General features: G+C 35.8%; 1 protein-coding gene across 1 annotated transcript in view; it reads left to right on the forward strand.

The window, feature by feature from the left end:
- Window positions 1–19,439, forward strand: part of ZNF654 (zinc finger protein 654) — an 80,594-nt gene that overhangs the window by 3,579 nt on the left and 57,576 nt on the right. The gene's annotated exons all lie outside the window — the stretch shown is intronic.

Genomic DNA, 19,439 nt, shown 5'->3' on the forward strand with positions numbered 1-19,439 from the left:
CAGGGGACGCCTGGGTGGCTCAATATGTTGTCTCTGCCTTCAGTTCAGGTCATGATCCCAGGGTACTGGGGTTGAGCCCCACATGGGGCTCCCTGCTCAGCTTCTCCCTCTCCCACTGCTGCTCCCCTTGGGGCTCCCCCTGCTTCTACTCTCTGTCAAGTAAGTAAATCATCTAAAAATTTTTCAAATAATTATAAAAGGAATTTTTGGGGGCAAGTTGTGTAAAGGGGAAAAGTAGTTACTGAAAGTACTCAGGGAGCATGGATGAAAAATTTTAAAAGTTCTCTTTCATTATGCCACAGTATAAAAAATATTTGAAGAAATAGGTAATTATCATTTCTCTGACTTCTTTGGTACTGTGAATTATTTCTCTAATATATGATGGTTGTAATAATTCAACTTACCTTGTTGTAGGTATATTGAATTGTTTTCATCATAAATTTATATACTAGCAAGTTAAGGTACTTTGTTCTTAGTTTAGTGCCAGAAAGAATATAGTGAGTAATAAAGAAATATTTCTGGAAATACTTTGATATGTTGATTAAAATAGATTTTTTTTTAAAGATTTTATTTATTTATTTAACAGACAAAGATCACAAGTAGGCAGAGAGGCAGGCAGAGAGAGAGGAGGAAGCAGTCTCCCCGCCTAGTTGAGAGCTCGATGATGCGGGGGCTCGATCCCAGCAGGACCCTGGGATCATGACCTGAGCTGAAGGCAGAGGCTTTAACCCACTGAGCCACCCAGGCACTCCTAAAATAGATTGTAAATTGTTTTTTTTTTTACTACATTAGGGTTACTAGCCATCCCATGAGGATGTCATGAGTAGAAAAGGAGAGAATGAACCTGAAGTGCTTAGTACTCTGTGTGGCTTGTAGATAAGATTAAATAGGTAGAAGCTATTAATATTTCTGTAGTGCAAAATCCTCTGATGGTTTAAGAGGGACAGGAGAGATAATCTAATCTGTAGATCATTTATAGTTTGTATCCCACAATAAAATTTAGAGAAAATTTAGGAATGTTATATTTCTAAAATTCTGTTATTTAACTAGAAGACTCTGATGAAATACTAAATGATGTGCAGAAACAACTACATTTTCTCAGATTTTGTTTCTTCAGGGGACCTTCTTTAAGTCTAGAGTTATTTTTGTCTTCATTGGGGGTTGCTATTGGCATTATGTGGGTAGCGGCCAGGGAGGCTGTTGAACATGCACAGGGCAGCTCCAACAACGAAGAATTATCCGACCCAAAATACCAGTAGTGCCAATGTTGAGAAACCCCACTATAACCTTACTTTGAAACTCAGTGGATACTTTATGTCTGTAATACTGAAAAAAATGGCAAAAATACATTTTTAAAAATACATGCTAATGTCTCTTTAGAGAAATTAAAATTTAAGCTTTTTTTTAAAAAGTTTTATTTATTTAAGTAATCTCTACACACAACGTGGGGCTTAAACTCATCATGACCCTGAGATCAAGGGTTGTGTGCTCTTCCAACTGAACCAGCCAGGCGCCCCTAGAGAAATTAAAAAATTTAATTGTTTTTGGAAAATATGGTCTTTATTTTTTAGTCTTAATATAGAATTTACATAGTATTTATAGTTGAGTAGTTTCTTAGGGTATAAGAATACATTATTAACAATTCATGATATTAATTGGGATTATTTTTTATTTTGAATTTTTATAAATGTTTTATATGTATTTATTTTAAAAGGTCTTAAATATCAGGAATTGAATTTTGCTTCTAATAGAAACCTGACTTAAAGAGCTTAAACAGTTGTATACATTTATTTTTTATGTGAAAAGTCTTGAATGGATAGTATGGAAATGATATGGTGGCTTTATCATCATAGTGCCATCATTTGCTTTTTCTTATCAGTCATTGTTGTCTTATCTCAAGTTTGCCTCGTGACTCTAGATAATTGCTGGAGTTCCAGCCATCACATCTGAGTTCTAAGTAGTAGGAACAGGGTGTGTCTGGGTAAGACATACATTGCCTAAATCCTACTCAGTGACTTCAATTTCTACCTTGTTAGCTATCCCCATTTGAAAAAAAAAAAGTTAGGAATTTTTAATATTTTTTCATATTATTTTTCCTGATAAACACATGTCTTTGATTCTGCTAGTAAGGGAGAAGAAAACAAGGATATTAGGATATTAGGCTACCAGTCGTGTCTTGTCTCCGTGCCCCCCCTCCCCCCCAGCTTATCATAAAAAGCTGCAGTCATACTCTGTCCCATTCTTAATCCACATATTCCCTGGAGGCAGTTACTTACAACTATTTTAGCTCTTAGGATTTTTACCTCCATGTTTATAATTTTTTTCCTCGTTAGGGATATGATCAGTTAGTCTAGTTAATGGTGAGGGTAGGGAGTACCTTACAGACTCACTCTTCAGTTTGTACACTTTGATTTTACTACCGCTCCCGACTTTCCTCTTTATTGCTTCCCTTCCTTCTAACCCCTTCCTCCTCTGCCCATTTCCCGAGCCTCTTAGAGTTCAGCCTCTTCAGAGAATCCCGAGTTTCCATTGATCTGGTAGGGGAAGGGATCTAGGGGGGACTTTGAACATACTGTTTTTCACTCTTACCTCCACTTTTGAAGATACATGGTGTTTCAAATTCCTGAGATTTTCTGGTGTTCTTCAGTACAAATTAACTTGTTCCTGAATTCCCTCCCTCCTTTCTAAATAATAGCTATTTGAATGTTGTCATCTTTTCTCTTCATTGTTTTCCTCCTTGTGGGTTTAGGTCTTTTGAAACAAAAATATTTTTACTATTATTTCAGTGGATTTTTCAAGTGGGAACAGAAATAAATGTGTGTTCAATCTGCCATATTTAACTAGAAATCTCAAATTCATTTTTCAGCTCAATAAAGAATAATAGACATGAAAGATGATGAAAAGGGAAAGAACTGTAACTAATTCAAAGTGATTAACTTACTTTTGAAAAGGAGTATCCTACTTCCTGTTGTACTTTGTAGTGAATATTCGGAGCTAGAAATAGTTTCATCACACAGATTTACTTTGTGCGTTCTTTTTGGCAAAATAATTTATATTACTAAATTGCAAATTAAAACTTCAGCTTTTTAAAAATGGTTTTCAAAATTTGACACATTTGGGACATTTGCAGTGTTCATAAAAGGTGAATTCCATGGAAACACATTAATTTATTATAATTAGGAAAAACAAAGCAAAGTGAATCCTAAATCTTGATGGCTATATTTGGGGAGCTAAATGCTTTGGTGCTGTTTTTGTTTAATGTGTTTTAAATTGACTTTCAGAATTGAATGGTACTTATTGTTCCTTATGACATTATTTATGATAGCAAATCCTTGACAATAACTTTAATGACCAAAGTTAGGGGAATAGTTACATGTAGTGGAATCCTATGTTCTCCTGAGAGACATATTTTTAAATATTTATTCAAATGGGAAACTGTTCATGCTGTAGTATCTACTGAAAAGGCATAGGAAAGGGTAATTCCATTTTTGAAAATAAAAAAGACTGAAAAGAAATATACCAAATTGTTAATAAATGGATAACTTCTTCATGATAAATTTATAGCTGAATTTGATTATTTTATTTATACTTATTAATTTTTTTATATTTTCTTGATTAAACCAACTATCTTTATAATCAGAGGAAAAATAAAAGTATAAAAAACACTTTATTTTTTTACTCTTCCTACCTTCCTGTCTTATTTTCTGTGAATAAATGCTGTAAATGCCAGATTACTTGAGTATGATAAAATGTGAACTCCTTGTTTACTAAGAGTATGTAACTTTAAAAAAAATGAATCGGTTATGTGAACTTACAAAGATCATTTTAGGTTAACCAATGAAACTAAATTTAAATAACTTCTTTTTACACAATCTTGCATTAAAAATATGTCCATATTGCTTTCTAATAACCACCCATCATACTGGCTTAAAAAAAGTTAATCTCAGTTTTAACTTTGTAGATAAAATGGTAGGAGAAAATATTTTTAAATGAAGTTCTTTGCTTTTAAGTATTTTAATGATACCATCATTTGTAGTTCTGCCAAACACAAGTGAGGCACCAGTTGTACTATTATTGTTGGCACTGAATCTTGATTTTTCTGCCAAAAAGTACTAAACTATACCTTAGTGATCACAAACAAAAAGAGAACTTTAATGAATTTAAGAAAGCTATGGTAAAATCAGTGTAAGTTATTTGAAAACATAAATAAGATCAGTAAACTATGGTTAATTGGTATACTATTTTAAGTGCATTAATATGCAGTGGTAAGAATAGTAAAACATTTAAAATCTAAACTAGTTTACTTAACGAAATATTAATTCTGGTTACATTGTAGTTATAGTAGTACCTCATCTAAATTAGAGAGTATTTTTAAGTTTTGTAATTTCCAATAAATCTAATACTAGATAGGTTATCTTTAGCCTTCATATAATATATATCACATTGATTTCTTAGCTCCCTATTTCTCTGACAGGTCAGCTCATTATTTCAGCAGTATATTCTATTCACCGTGGGTCTGTTCCTAGTATGAGACCCAATCAATGTCACCTGGTTAGAGCCGTGGTGGAATACCGCTGACAAACTCAACGTGAGAGGAGTTCTGTCTGTATAATTTGTCACATACTATCCTAAAGTCTAGTACCCCGCACCAAACACTGTATCAAACACTGGGTACACTCAACTCTTCAAAGCAGAAGTGAGTATGAAAATAGCTGAAAGGCTTTCACATCTAGGCAGTAGGAAAAAAAGTCATTGATATTATAGTTGAAGCTTGTCAGTTATATAAGGCACTAGGTCTGTAGAAGTAAGCAAACAGGCATTGTTTTTGTGTACAATTATAACTTTGATTAGTTCTTCAAAGAATAGATATATAATACAATAAAATAGGGCTTAATAAGACGCTTGCCTATTTTTGGATTCTTGGGCAAGTTGAGGTTTGCTGGGAGTTTTTGGTTTAGTTGAACATGTTGAATTTAAGATGCCTTTGCCTTAGCCAAGAGGGATCTTACAGATAGCTGAATTTATAGAATCCAGAGTGCTGAAGTGAGATCTGGTCATCCTAGCTATGTGGATGGATGGTATTTGAAGCCATGTGGATGAATGAGCTAACATGGGGAGACAATATGGAATGGCAAAAGAGGGAGGACTTAGAAATGAACCTTCAGCAACTCCACAGTTAAATTTCCTGTTAGAAAAGATTGAGTCTTCATATGAAATCTGAGAAGGATTAGTTAAAGAGATTGGAGAATACCAAGTAACTATGGTATCAGAGAAGTCAATGGAAGAGAATGTTTCAGGATGGAGTGAATGGTACTTGACATTGAAAGCTATTGAGATCCAACCATTGAATTAACACAGAGAGGTCTTTGGTGATTTTAAGCAGAGCTGTTTTGACACAGTGATAGGAGCAGAAGTCAGAGTGGAGTAGTTTGAGGATGAGGTAAATCTACAAAAGAAAGAAGGGATAATCTATAAAATAAGATTCCAAAAGGGGAAGGAAGATTAAGATTCAAAGTACAAATGGAGGGTTTGCTTTATGTAGGAGCTTTGGGGTAGCAGGAAAAGTGTATCTGTTGAATGTACATGGTGCTGGTTGGAGGTTTAAGGCAAATGGGGGTCTAAAATGGTAGCTTCTTAGAGAGGTAGGTTGAATTGACCTACAGAACCATTTGAATTTGCTGATTATTAATGTGGAGTACCACTAGTCTACACTTTTGTTCAGCAGTGCTTATCTGCATAGGTGAAGGCATGACTAGTTACATGATTAGTTATATTCATTTGAGGTTGAGTGTTGTAATTGATCAGTTAATTAACTTTGAGAAAGAAGGACACAGGCTCATTTTCTGGCTTCATTTGGGGTAAAAAATGGTACAGAGAAGTCAAATGAGGAAAGAGAGAAGGTAGAGAAGCAGTTATGTCAGTATAGTAGCCCCTTTATCCATGGTTTCATTTTCTGTGTTTTCAGTTACCTGAGGTCAGCTGTGGTCCAGAAGCAGATGATCCTCCTTTTGACATATTGTCAAAAAGTCACATTGCCCTTGTCATTCGTCTCACTTCATTTCATGACGTAGGCATTTTATTACCTCACATCATCATAAGAATCCTTTTCATTTGTCTTATCACCTAATCCATTACCCTATAGGTTGTGTGGCCCTGTTCCCATTTTACAGATCAGGAAACTTAAGACCGAGAGAGTTAATGGCTTGACTAAAGCACTGTAGATAGTATGTGATTGTCAGAGTGGAATCTGGCCAGCCTGACTGTCCAGAGCCTGTATGTTTTTAGCCATTTCAGTATACACTTACATTATACTGTACCTAGGAATATGCATTTGGTATCATAACATCTCTGTATATGTATTTAATAAAGCAGTTGTGGACTGAGTAGAAATAGTGATTAAAAAGTCAAGGCAGCAGAAACTAAAGATGTTCATAAATGTAAAAGAGAAAAAAAAATCAAACTTAAGCTATCAGAAATTCCCATTAAGAAGTGATTCTCAACCCTTTTATTTCTTTTGTTTTTCTAAACCCACCTAAATGGGATATACTTCTCTCAGAAGCAGTGGCTCACTATAGTATTTATTTTTAAAATGACTTATTTTATGTTATCATGTTGTTGTTATTGTTTTTCTATTTGGATAATAGGGCATCTTATTTGTGTAACAACTAATACAACATTTTTTTTTATTAACATATAGTGTATTATTGGCCCCAGGGGTACAGGTCTGTGAATTGTCAGGCTTACACACTTCACAGCACTCACCATAGTACATAACCTCCCCAATGCCCTTAATCACCCTCTCTTTAACCCCCCACCCCTCAGTTTGTTTTGTGAGATTAAGAATCTCTTACAGTTTGTCTCCCTCCAGATCCCATATTGTTTCATTTTTTCCTTCCCTACCCCCCAAACCCCCAATGTTTCTTCTCAAATTCCTCATATCAGGGAGATCATATGATAATTGGCTTTCTCTGATTGACTGACTTCCCTCAGCATAATACCCTCTAGTTCCATCCATCTGTTCCATCTATCTTCTAGTTCTGCGTCATTGCAAATTATATTATTGTGTTTTGAAGGCAGGAGAGTATGGAATGTGTTTCAGATACTTATCTTCAATGGTTAAAGTCTGTACATATTACTTAGCTATAACCTTGTGTAGATGTGGAATTCTTACTAATCTAGGATACAGTGGATATGTATTTTAGAGCTTAATTATCTTTCCTTTTACCATGTTTTGAAAACTCTTGCCTAAAGGTCTCTCAGGTAAAAAGTTAAGTCTAAAATTTATATTTCATGTTTATGAGGGTTTAGTGAAATGGACAGCTCATTTTCAGCTGTGGGAGTAAATATCACCACAACCTTTCTGGACCACTATTCATCAAAATATATTACAAACATTAAAAATTATTTTTACCTGTTGGCTTAGTATTTTTCCTTAAGCATTAACTTTTGAGGAAATATAAATTTGGATATAAGACTATTTATCATAATATTAATTATAATTAATGAAAGGAATAAATTGAAAATACAAAAGCAGCCAGAACATCTAAAATAGTTGAAAACTTTTTAGCCCCCATAAACTGTTATTTAGCCTTAAAAAATGATGTGTTTGATGACTATATAATGACCTAGGAAAATATAATAATACAAAAAAATTTAGGTAGAAAATTTGTAATAGGATTATATAGCTTGAACGTAGGCTGGTGCGGTCTCACTGTGCTCATATGTATTTTTTAGAGAAGGCAGGAGTGGTGAAGATAATTGAGCCACTTCATTAGAAATAGGATTTTTTTTTTAAGATTTTATTTATTTGACACAGAGAGAGAGATCACAAGTAGACAGAGCAGCAGGCAGAGAGAGAGAGAGAGAGAGGAAAGCAGGCTCCATGCTGAGCAGAAAGCCGGATGTGGGGCTCCATCCCAGGACCCTGAGATTATGACCTAAGCCGAAGGCAGAGGCTTAACCCACTGAGCCACCCAGGCGCCCCTAGAAATAGGATTTTTTTATGATATAATATAGGACCATTCTTATACTTCAGAAGGTCTGTGAACTCTCTGAAATTGTTTGCAAAAAGCTGTATTTGCCATTTCCTTGTTGAATAAGACTGAAGATATTTTTGGTCTGTTTTTTGTTTATGTCATATTCTCTTTAAGAATTTCAAAACTTGCTAAAAAAACACAACACATCTCAACAACAATCCCCAAACATCAAAAAGTTATGAACCTTTGCTGTAAGCCATTGTGACATAAGCAGTATTGCACATTCATTTTTACATTTCCTATGACTGCTTTCATGATACAACAGCAGGGTTGAGTAGTTGGGATAGAGCATGTATGGTCCATAAGCTGCTTTTTGGCTCTTTAAGAAAAAGTAAGTCAGCCCATGTCCTAGATTCTCATTTATTCTTTGCAACAACCCTGTGAGATAGACACTATTTTTAATCTTCATTTTATGAATAGTGCAGGTGAGACTCAGAGAGATTAAGCAACTAACCCCAAGTCACACAGCTTGAAAAGGGAAATACACCATGATGTAGTGGTTATATGTGGACAGTATATATGTATGTGGATGATTTGCTTTCATACATAATCCAAACTCTTCTAGAAAGGAGAAAGTTGTAAAAAAGTAGGTAGAACTAAGTTATGAGGATCTTAAAATTCATTTATCCTTTTATTATTTTGATTTCCTGTGTCATCTTATGCTTATATACTTAGAGTGGATATGCAATTTTTGCTTCTTGGCACTTAGCTCTAACTATGCTGCTCCTTAACTTTTCTTGATTTTTATGAAAAAAATTACTGTATTTATAGTTTCTTAATTTTCTATATTAGCGGAAGTCATTCTGTTCTTAAACTCTTTAAGAGTTTTTTAGATTCTTTTTTTCTCTTTTATCACTCCCATAAAGTCCCTATACTTTGTTTACAGCTAATCTGCAGTTTCACTGTAGGTCACTGATCTGTTTTCTGTTTTTCTAAATTTGTCTTTTCTGGACATTTCATACGAACGGGATTATCAGATATGTGGTCTTTTGGTCTGTTGTCTTTGATTCAGAATTTTTTTTAAAATTTATTTATTTTTATTTTTATTTATTTGACAGAGATCACAAGTAGGCAGAGAGAGAGGCAGGCAGAGAGAAGGGGGGAAGCAGGCTCCCTGCTTAGCAGAGAGCCCGATGTGGGGCTTGATCCCAAGACCTTGGGATCATGATCTGAGCCAAAGGCAGAGGCTTTATAAACACTGAGCCACCCAGGTGCCCTGTGTTCTCTCTTTTATACTTTGAATTTACTTTCAATTATTAAGTACTCATAAATTAATAGGTGCTTTTAAAATGCTGCATATGTGTCTTTCAGATAGTATGTAACTTACTTTTTCTTAATACCAGTAGAATTATCCTTAATTATTTTAGGCATAGATCTAGATAAATAAAGTACCATTGAAGTGTTATAGAAAGTATTCTTAAAAAAATTGTCTGTAAACTATGTGAAAAGCTTCATTTTAATGGTTATAGGGGATTTAAGAAGGAAAAAAGTCACAACTTTTGCCTTTAAGGAACTGAAACATCTGATAAGGGAGAAAAGACCTATCTGACAACGCACTGTTATGACCTGGATCTAAACCACAGTTATCTTTTCTCTGGATTATTTTATCTCCTGCTTCCAGTTTTTTTGTTTATTTTCCACACAACCAAAGTGATCCCTTTAAAGATACGTGAGATCTCTTCTAAACCTTCCGTGCTTTCTGTCTCAAAAAGCCAAAATTCTTATAGTGGACTATAGTGCTTCATGATCCGCTCTTGTCTATCTCTTTGACTAGTCTCATAATACTCTTTGCCTCCACTAATTACCTTCAACTGCACTAGCATTTTTGCCCTTCCTTTAACTTGAATACATATGCCCCTGCCCTTGGCCTTGGCTATTGGCTTTTGTTTTGTCTGTCAGAAACACTTTTCGTTTGGATTTCTATATGGTTTGCTCTAGGCCCCTCCTCAAATATCCTTTTATAAGAGATGGAAGCCTTCCTTGAACACCCCACTGAAAGTATAAGGTAGCATCCTATCTCTAGCATTCTCTTTTCCGTTTACCTAGAGTTTTGTTTTCCAAGGTACTTAACACCATCTAATGTATATTTGTGTACCAGTTTTCCTTCTACTAAAAATGAAAGCATGAGAGTACTTGGTACACAGTAAGTACTCAGTAAGTTTAGAATAAATGAATGAGTAAATATAAATAAACCTAAAACAGCGAAATGGTGGCTAGTCCCACTAACACAATGTATATTAAGTCCTCTCCAAGTTCAACTGGAGAGACTATTTCTAATAGTCGTAATTTGAGAAAGTTTTAGTGGACGAGGTAACATTTGAATTGAGTCTTAAAAAATTGTTAGTATTAAAATGTAGACATGAAAAAGGAAGTGGTATGAGGAGGAGGAAAGTATAAGTAGAGGAGATAATTTGTTAAAAAGTAGATGATATTGATGTATTTATGAATGGGGGTAGTTAATTGTGTAGGGCTGTGGTTCTTGAAAGTGTGATTCCCTAGACCTGCAGTAGAGTGTGAAGACTTATTAGTAATGCACATTCTTGGCCCCACCCCAGACCTAGAGAATCTTGAAACTTGGGCTGGGGCCCAGCAGTCTGTTTTTTCACAAACCTCCCATGATTCTGATGCATACTAAAGTTTGAGAACCACTGGACTAAAACATATATTCAGAAAAGTATTGGTCCATATTAAGATTAAAGAAAAAATGGGTTGGTCTAGATCTTGGCTTAGAATTTGAATTTTAGGTTTAAGGGCACAGTGGTACCATTATTACTCATAAAATACTGTTTTAAAATAAACTTGATGAAGTAATGAATGAAAGCCTAGACAAAAGGAAGCTTTTGGAGTATTTCAGAAAAGGAGTGATTGAGGGCCTGATGTGGCAGTGAAAATGGAGAGACAAGAACAATTTCAGGAAATATGGAAATAAAGTGTTTAGCATCTGGTTAAATGTGGAGACAGGAACAAAGAATTTTATGAACTTGCATTGGGTTTCTAGTTTGAAGTCTCTAGTAATATGGTGGTAATATTAATAGTAAATGGTAGAAGGACCAATTAAGGGATCTAAATGATCAGTACAGTCTGACTACTGGGTCTGAAGAGTTAAGGAACAGAATTGTTAGTCACTAGCCAAAACAGATATGTTTTTTTAATGTTGAGGATATGCATTCTCATTTAAGAACAAGGCATTTTCAGGTAACCGATGATAAAGTTTATTGAAATACAGAACTCAAAATTTCTTTTCTCTTTTTAGTAATACTTTAGTATTTGGAGTAAAGGCTTTTTAATAGAGGAGCCTTTTGTGTTTGAGAGTTAACTTACTTGTAGTCATTTTTAAGTTTAAAATTTCTTTCCATGTTTTAATTTGGGGACAGGGGACCAAATGTCAACTAATAATGTATCAAATTTGATCAAATGAATTGTCTCCCATTATCCAGTTTACCAAGAATCTGAAGAGGGTAAGATCCCAAATTTGTTCCTTTCAGAATATTGCTTAATCAGAGCCAGTGGTATTTCGTGTGCCCCTACAGTCAGAGGTGGGGATTTTTCAAGAGCTGTAGCTTGGGTGGTTTTTCTCTGATTGGGAGTAGCTTTTTTCACTTCCCTAAAAGAGGCTTATTTAACTCCCGGTTTCTTTTGTGTCTTAATTTTTTAAAGAATCCAGAAGGTCAGTAGGGCAAAATGTATTCCTCTACTCAGTCCAATATCCATTAAATTTAAAACAGTAATTCCTTCAACTTAGTATATAGTCCAGTTGACTTGCATTAGTTTTTGTTTTTTTTAAGATTTTATTTTTTTATTTGACAGAGAGATCACAAGTAGGCAGAGAGGCAGGTGTGTGTGGGGGGTGTGGGGAGCAGGCTCCCTGCTGAGCGGAGAGCCCATGTGGGGCTGGATCCCAGGACTCAGATCATGGGCCAAAGGCAGAGGGTTAACCCACTGAGCCACCCAGGGGCCCTGACATGCATTACTTTTGCCAGTAGACTTCAGTGATATCACAGGAATGATGGGTGCACAGAAAACAGGATATCAAATCAATTTTGGTTTCAACCTTACTAGGGTGCCAGTGAGTTATGCCAACTGCCAGCACCTAGCCCTTCTATCTAAGTTTTACTGGGAAAATTCACCAAGTGTTTGAATGTGCCATTTTATGTTTATCATATTTTGGGGGGGGGTGCAGTGGGAACACTTAATCTGAACATTTCTGCTTCCTTGAAAGTGTATTTGAATTTCTGCCTTGCAAAGTTTGCAATTTCTGTGGAAGGCGGCCCCGGGCACTAGAGTATGTTTGATGTTTCCTCCTTTAAATTTTTTTCATATATTAAAAACTTTTAATTTCCATTTCTTTTGTGTAGTCCTGGTATTCCTGTGCTGTAATAAGTGTGCATTCTGTTTAGTGGCACAGCTTCTATACTATCTTTTGTAAATAGTGTGTCACTTACAGTGTGTAAAGTTCAAGGCACAGTCTCTACAGGACTCCAGCCCTACAATTTCCAAAGCCCAAGTGTTCTGTCCTTATCTCTGGATTTCTTTGTTCCCAGGCTTGTGCCAAGACATTTTTAGTCCCGGGCTACCTTCATCTTCCCTGAAATTCTCAGACCTATTGAGCTAGAACCTTTATAAAAGCACTCCTGATGTGCCCCACATTTTTATTAATTGGGTAATAACCATAAACAGGTACCAGAATGCAGCTGCTTTTGATGTTCCTGATGTCTGTGCTTGAAAGAGCCAGGTGAAAACAATCTCTTTTGCCATTTGCTCCTCTAGACCTTTTCTTTACCCTGCTTTTAGCTGTTCTGGGCCTTGCATCATTTGTTCTGTTTCATTGACAGTATAAACATTACTTTTTGTCACATTTCCTTTCAGCAACAGTAAGTTACACTCTTTCAGATAAACATACCTGGTTTTTGGTTTTGCTTACATTTTAGCCTTTAGTTGGCTTCTCTCGTCTACCTTTTCCTTTCTCTTTGCATTTGGGCTCAGGTTTGAATGTTCTACAATTACCTCTTTTAAGATCTCCCACGACATCCTAGATGAAAGTCAAGGAATTCTGAGTTCATTAAAAAACATTCATTATCGAACAAATTTTGCCCACTCTTCATCTCCCTCACTTAAAGAAAATTTTATCAGCGCAACCTCAGACCTAGGACTGACTTCCTGTTTTTCTTCAGTGTTGCTTTTCCTTATTCACTCTCTGATGCCTAACTTTGAGTCCCTTGGGCCCTTTCCATTGTGGCACCATGCCATACCATATATTACCCTCCATAATAACTAGTAATTTGAAATGTCCATGATGCTTCTGGTATTTTAAGGTAATTTTCCAGGTTTTTTTGTTTGTTTTGTTTTACCTTCAGATCTGTGCAAACTTTATGTTACCTTATGTAATGGCCTTCAAGGTGTGGTTTTTCACTTGCTCTTGTTATGGACTTTCTATTTCTTTAAAAGAACATCTTGCCATAGTTGAATTTCTAGTCTGGTTCACTTAGATTTCCATCCAAAGTTACTTTCCATTCCTCTGTTACGTACCTTTGGAACTAGTCACCCTTCCTCTCTAATGAGGAACAACTAAAATATCCTTTTCCGTTTAATTCTGCTTTTAAGAGCACATAGTTCTGGTATATATGTATTTTCTTTTCCTTTTTTCCTGTCTATCTAGTTGTCTTTTTTTTTTAAGATTTATTTATTTGAGAAAGTGAGAGAGGGAGCAAGGGAAGGAGCAGAGGGACAAGGGGAGGGAGAGAATTTCAAGCAGACTCTCCACTGAGCACAGAGCCTGAAGCAGGACTCCATCTCATGACTTTGAGATCATGACCTGAGCAGAAATCAAGAGTCAGACTGCTTAACTGACTGAACCATGCAGGTGCCCCTATCTAGCCTTTTCTAAGTGTGAACTTATTCTTAAGGTAGTACCTCTCTTTCATCTTTATCAACATAACCTACCTCCTTTTATTTTTTTTTTAACTCCACCACTGTTGTTTTAACTGTATTATTTTTAAGCATATTTAGTTCTTGAGAGTAGGCAAACCTGGTACCTAAAGTTAGTGTTTGATGCATGGACCTTTTAAGTTTCTCTTTTGGCCTTTTGAATTTATAATCCATTGAATTTTTCTTCTGTCCCAGTCTAAGAAAATGATTTATGTACTATATAATAAGGAATCTGACTCTTCTTCATCTGTTCACTTGATAAAATCTACTGGTCATCTTTGTTGAACTCAGATAAAATCTTCATATCTGAATCCTTAATTAGATTTATGTACTTATCAATTCCAGAAGTTACTTGAGACCATACTGTGACACTGAGTTTAGAAGCCTTTGGACAAGGTACATGAATCTAAGAGCTGCTGTTTGAGAACAAAATTAAGAAGGAGAGGGACAGAGTTAGTTCAGCTGATCTAGGACTATTTATTTTTCAGTTTTTATCAAATTAAGAAATTTTTTTTTAACATACCATGTTATATTAGTTCTGGATGTACAGTATATGTGATTTGATGGTTCTATAACTTACCTGGTGCTCATCACAGCAAGGGCACGCTTTAATCTCCATTACCTATTTACCCCATCCTTCCAACCCTCTTCTTTTTGGTAACCATCATTTTGCTCTTTATAATTAAGAATCTCTTTCTTGATTTTTTTTTTTCTTTCTCTTTTTGCCCTTTGTGCATCTTTTTTGTTTCTTAATTCCACATACGAGTGAAATTATACAGTTTTTGTCTTTCTCTGTCTGACTTATTTTGCTTGGTTTATTACTCTAGCTCCATCCACCTCATTGCATATAGCAAAATAGCATTCTTTTTTATGGATCAGTAATATTCCACAGGACTAACAATTTAAAGGCTAGAAATTTACATACTAGTGTTGTAAGGTGCGTATGGAATTTAACCAGCTTCTCAGTTTAATCCTCTGGCTTGCAGTTGTTTGAGAAACCAGACAGAAAGAACAAAAAATTGTCAATCTGTTAATATATAAAACTCCTGTATAACTAAAGGGCATTTAAAAAAAATGCAATAATAAAATCACTGCCTCAGCCATACTTGCTAGGCCATGCTGAATTGAAGTCAGATGCAGAGCTCTGCTTAGCCCAAGACAGTTAAGTCATTATTATGTGCAAACATAATCTGTGTATACCACTGGCATCCTGCATTCTGATTTGATGTTCATATGTGTTTGCTTGTGCATATATTTGGGGGTTCACTTGTTTATTTGCCAGTTATAATGTTTATGAGGGAAGCATTTAATATATTATTCTTCCTAGTGAGTTTGGAATCGAATGAAAAATTGACAGGGATCAAAGTTTGTCTAAAATATTTAAAATGAGGGACACCGGAGTGGTTCATTCAGTTAAGTGTCTGTCTGCCTTCAGCTTGGGTCATGATCCCAGAGTTCTGGAACTGAGTCCCACATCAGATTCCTTACTCAGCAAGAACCTGCTTCTCCCTCTGCCTGCCATTCGTTCTCCCTGCTTGCTTGCTTTCTCTGACAAATAAATAAAATCTTAAAAAAGAAAAAAAAACTAATGGTGTAATAATCACTAAATTATAGACCTTATTAGAAATTTTAACAGTTTTTCCACTGATGATTTTTCTGTTCCAGGATGTTATTTCTGGATCTCATATTGTATTTAGTTGTTACTTACCCTTAGTCTCTTCCAGTGTGTAACAGTTCTTCAGTTTTTCATCTTTCATGACCTTGACACATTTGAAGAATACTGATTAGTTTTTTTGTAAGACATCCCTCAGTTTGGGTTTGTCTGATGGTTTTTCATGATTGGGATGAGTTTAGGCATTTTTGGCAAAAAGTACCACAAAAATGCCATTGTTTCTTTCTTGGTATGCCATCTGAAGAGATTGATGATAATGTTAAGTTATATTACTTACTGGTGGTATTTATTTTGATGATTTGGTTAACTTTGTGTCTGGGGGGGTTTCTGCACTCTCTTAAGTTAGTGTCTTTTTATTTTTAGTTGATAAATGTCTTGGGGGAGATAACTTGAGACTGCAAATTCTGCATTGCCTCAAACTTTTTTTTCCCCTAAGATTTTCTTTATTTATTTGAGAGAGAGAGTGAGCAAGAATGGGAGAGAACACATGAGCTTGAGGGGGAGGAGCAGAGGGAGAGAAAGCTGACTCCCTCCTGAGCAGGGAGCCCAACCTGGGGCTCCATTCCAGGACTCTGGGATCATAAGCTGAGCCAAACGCAGCTGCTTAACCAACTGAGCCACCCAGGTGGCCTTGCCTGAAACTTTACCCACAAATACTAGCATTGCTCTGTGGCTCTTGTCTGCAGCATTCATTACTGTGTATTTGTCTAATGCTGATTCTCTATCTCTCTTTTCTTCTCTGTTTATTAATTGGGACTTTTCTGTGAGGAAGTGCTGTCTCATCTGTAACATTTACTTAACTGATTATTTGTATCACTGTGGACTCCTCGATATTTATCTTGTTCTATGGATTTAAGTCCAATACTATCTTTTATTTTGTTGCTTAAATTGTTCCAGCTATAGCACTTAGGAGCTCCTTCAGGTTGGCTCCTGTGTTTCTGTACCCCATCATTTTCAGAATTTCATTACTTCGGCACCACAAAATGTTATAGTCTTATCTTGTGTTTTCCCTGCTTCAGGCCTGCTGGTGGAGACCTTGAGGAGTCCAAGTTTCTTTTATGGAGAATAGCGTTCAGAAACCAAGATTTGGTCCCTAAGTGTATGTATTGCTGCTGGGGTGTTACTGCTCTTATTGCCCTCTCAGTTAGTTAGGGGATTACCCGCTCAGAGTTAGGGGATTACATATGTAGTAGCTATATTACAAATGAATAACATAATCCTACTGAAGGGATGGGGAAAAGACAATGTCTATTACAATGTTTATGTCAGGTATTTTGAAAGTTATTAAATTCATTCAATGCATAGACTGCATATGAATTTAAGGGGGATACTTTTCAGTCCATAGTGATTTGGATGATGTATTTTAATGTTCTTAAATAATGAATGTAATTTTAATTGAATGGGTTTACACTAAGTCTGTCTTTTGGCAGTTTTGCCAAAGAATGAATCTGCTCATTTGCACAACAATTTGCCTTTGTAAATTAAGATATGGCAGTGTATAGTTATATACTGTATCCCTCTTAGGTCAGGATATATGCTCCTGTACATGAGAATGCTGAGAAAGTGCTGTGGGATCATTGCACTATTCCAGCAGTAGCTGTGCCCTTTTCTTCAACTCCCTTTGTATCATGGCATGCTTTTGGCCTTCCTTAGCTGTAACTTCTTTCAGCGGTATTTATGTAGTTTCTATAAATTATAGTAAATTACGTTGCAGTATGTTTGTTATGCCCTTCAAAAAAAGCGGGGGGGCGCCTGGGTGGCTCAATGGGTTAAAGCCTCTGCCTACAGTTCAGGTCATGATCTCAGGGTCCTGGGATCCAGCCCTGAGTTGTGCTCTCTGCTCGGCAGGGAACCTGCTTCCTCCCTCTCTCTCTCTGCCTGCCTCTCTGCCTACTCATGATCTCTCTGTCAAGTAAATAAATAAAATCTTTAAAAAAATAATAAAAAAAGTTTTTACGAATCTCTAATAGATGGTTGATCTTGATCCTGTTTCTTAGACCATTTTCTTGAAGAATTTAGAACTATTGCAATGGTTTATTTTAAAGATCCAGGTAAATACTTTGCCTTTGTTTGGGCAACTTGAACATTATTTTGATCATTATGTTAAGATTGTTACTTACTAGAATGCAAAAGAAAAAGGAAAATGGAAGATGTGGTGTTTGCTGTACTTTGGCCTGGTATAGCACATTCAGATTATGATACCATGGTATGCACTCTCATTAACTGGTGCTTATGATAGCACAGGAGAAAAACTTCAAATTAAAGGGCAGTGTAATTTGCAATTTCACATGTTTTAAGGAAAATATTTAAAAGAGAAATAGTGTTATACTGAGTCTTAAAGTGTTAGGTTAATGTTACAGTGTATTAGCAGTGTCTGGTATGATGTTGAATAGTATAAGAAGATATGTAAGTTTCAGTAATTTTGTTTCTGTCCCATCATAGGTATTCTAACAAACCTATTGGAGATGTCCCCCACAAGGACTTTTGTTGTGTTAGGTTTGGGCTCAGCTAGATTAGGCAGAATATCAGTAGCAGAATCTTGTTGAATGAGGGAGGCTCTAAGAAGAACAGAAGCTGAGAAAATAGAAAATTTCCCTTCTAAGGAGATAAACTCATCCCATAAATAGGAAGTGAATAAGGTTATAAGTAGATATGGATTAGGGCAGACTGTTTGGGATGGAGGACAGGAAAATAGGAGACTGTCAGGTACCTATATTTTAGGTGTCATCAGAATGGTGTTACGGTGGCCAAAAAGAGATTAGTAAAGCTGATCAAACACTCTAGTGAAGAGAAAATTTAAAGACAAGTAACCACAGTTTATCCAACTTTTTTTTTTCTTTTCTTTTTGCCTTTGGTAGTTTAGAAAAGTCCTATTTGGGGTCATCATAGCAGTAATTTTTACTTCCCAGTTAACTTTCTGGTAATGCAATTTAGAATTGTAAGAGAACCGTGTAAGGTGTAAAATTTTATCTAAGTTAGCCTGCCACAGTTTCATGGATACTGGCAGAAAACATGAAACTCCTGGGTCAGAAACAATGATCTCTATTACTCATGGCACAACAGGCATCATGATGGTGGATCCCTTTGTCCCTCAACTCTCATGAAGGTGATGTAAATGGCATAGGTGGATCCTGCACTCACAGTTAGTTTTCATCATAGCCGAGGAACCCCAAGCTTAGGGAACCCTAATCTTTTATAACGGTCTACAAGTGTAGACGTCTGCCTGTCATTTCTTCCAGAGGGAGATGACATTGCTAAATAGTAAACAGGCTCACTGCTATAGAAGGAAACATCACCTCTATTTTTCAAAGTTTTTGCCTATGAATATCTTTGAAAAGATGAAGGTAGTCGGGCCTTTTTGTTGTTGTTGTTGTTGAAAAACTGTAGAAGTACAAGAAACCCATGCAAAATTTGTTTCCTAAGAGGAAGTGATGAGCGTGAAAAGTCCTTGAGCTCTGAGTGTTCTTGGCTTTTGTACTCTGTTCTATTTTTTTCCAGCTTTTAAAACAGAGTTGGCAAACTTTCTCTGTAGTGGGGCCGATATTAAATATTTTAGGCTTTGTGAGCCATATGATTTCTGTCATAACTATGTAACTGGTTGTTATAGCAGGAAAGCAGCCATAGATAGTAAGTAAATGGATGAATCTGGTTATGATCCAGTAAAGCTCTATGGACACTGAAATTTGAATTTCATATGATTTTTAGGCATCATAAAATACTTTTTTTCAACCATTTAAAAATGTAACATACATTCTTAGCTTGTGGGCTATACAGAAACAGGTGGCAGGCCAGATTTGGCCTGCAGG

The sequence above is a fragment of the Mustela putorius genome, unplaced genomic scaffold, assembly GCF_011764305.1.
Source record: "Mustela putorius furo isolate JIRA1106 unplaced genomic scaffold, ASM1176430v1.1 tig00003834_pilon_pilon_pilon, whole genome shotgun sequence".
Lineage (NCBI taxonomy): Eukaryota > Metazoa > Chordata > Mammalia > Carnivora > Mustelidae > Mustela > Mustela putorius.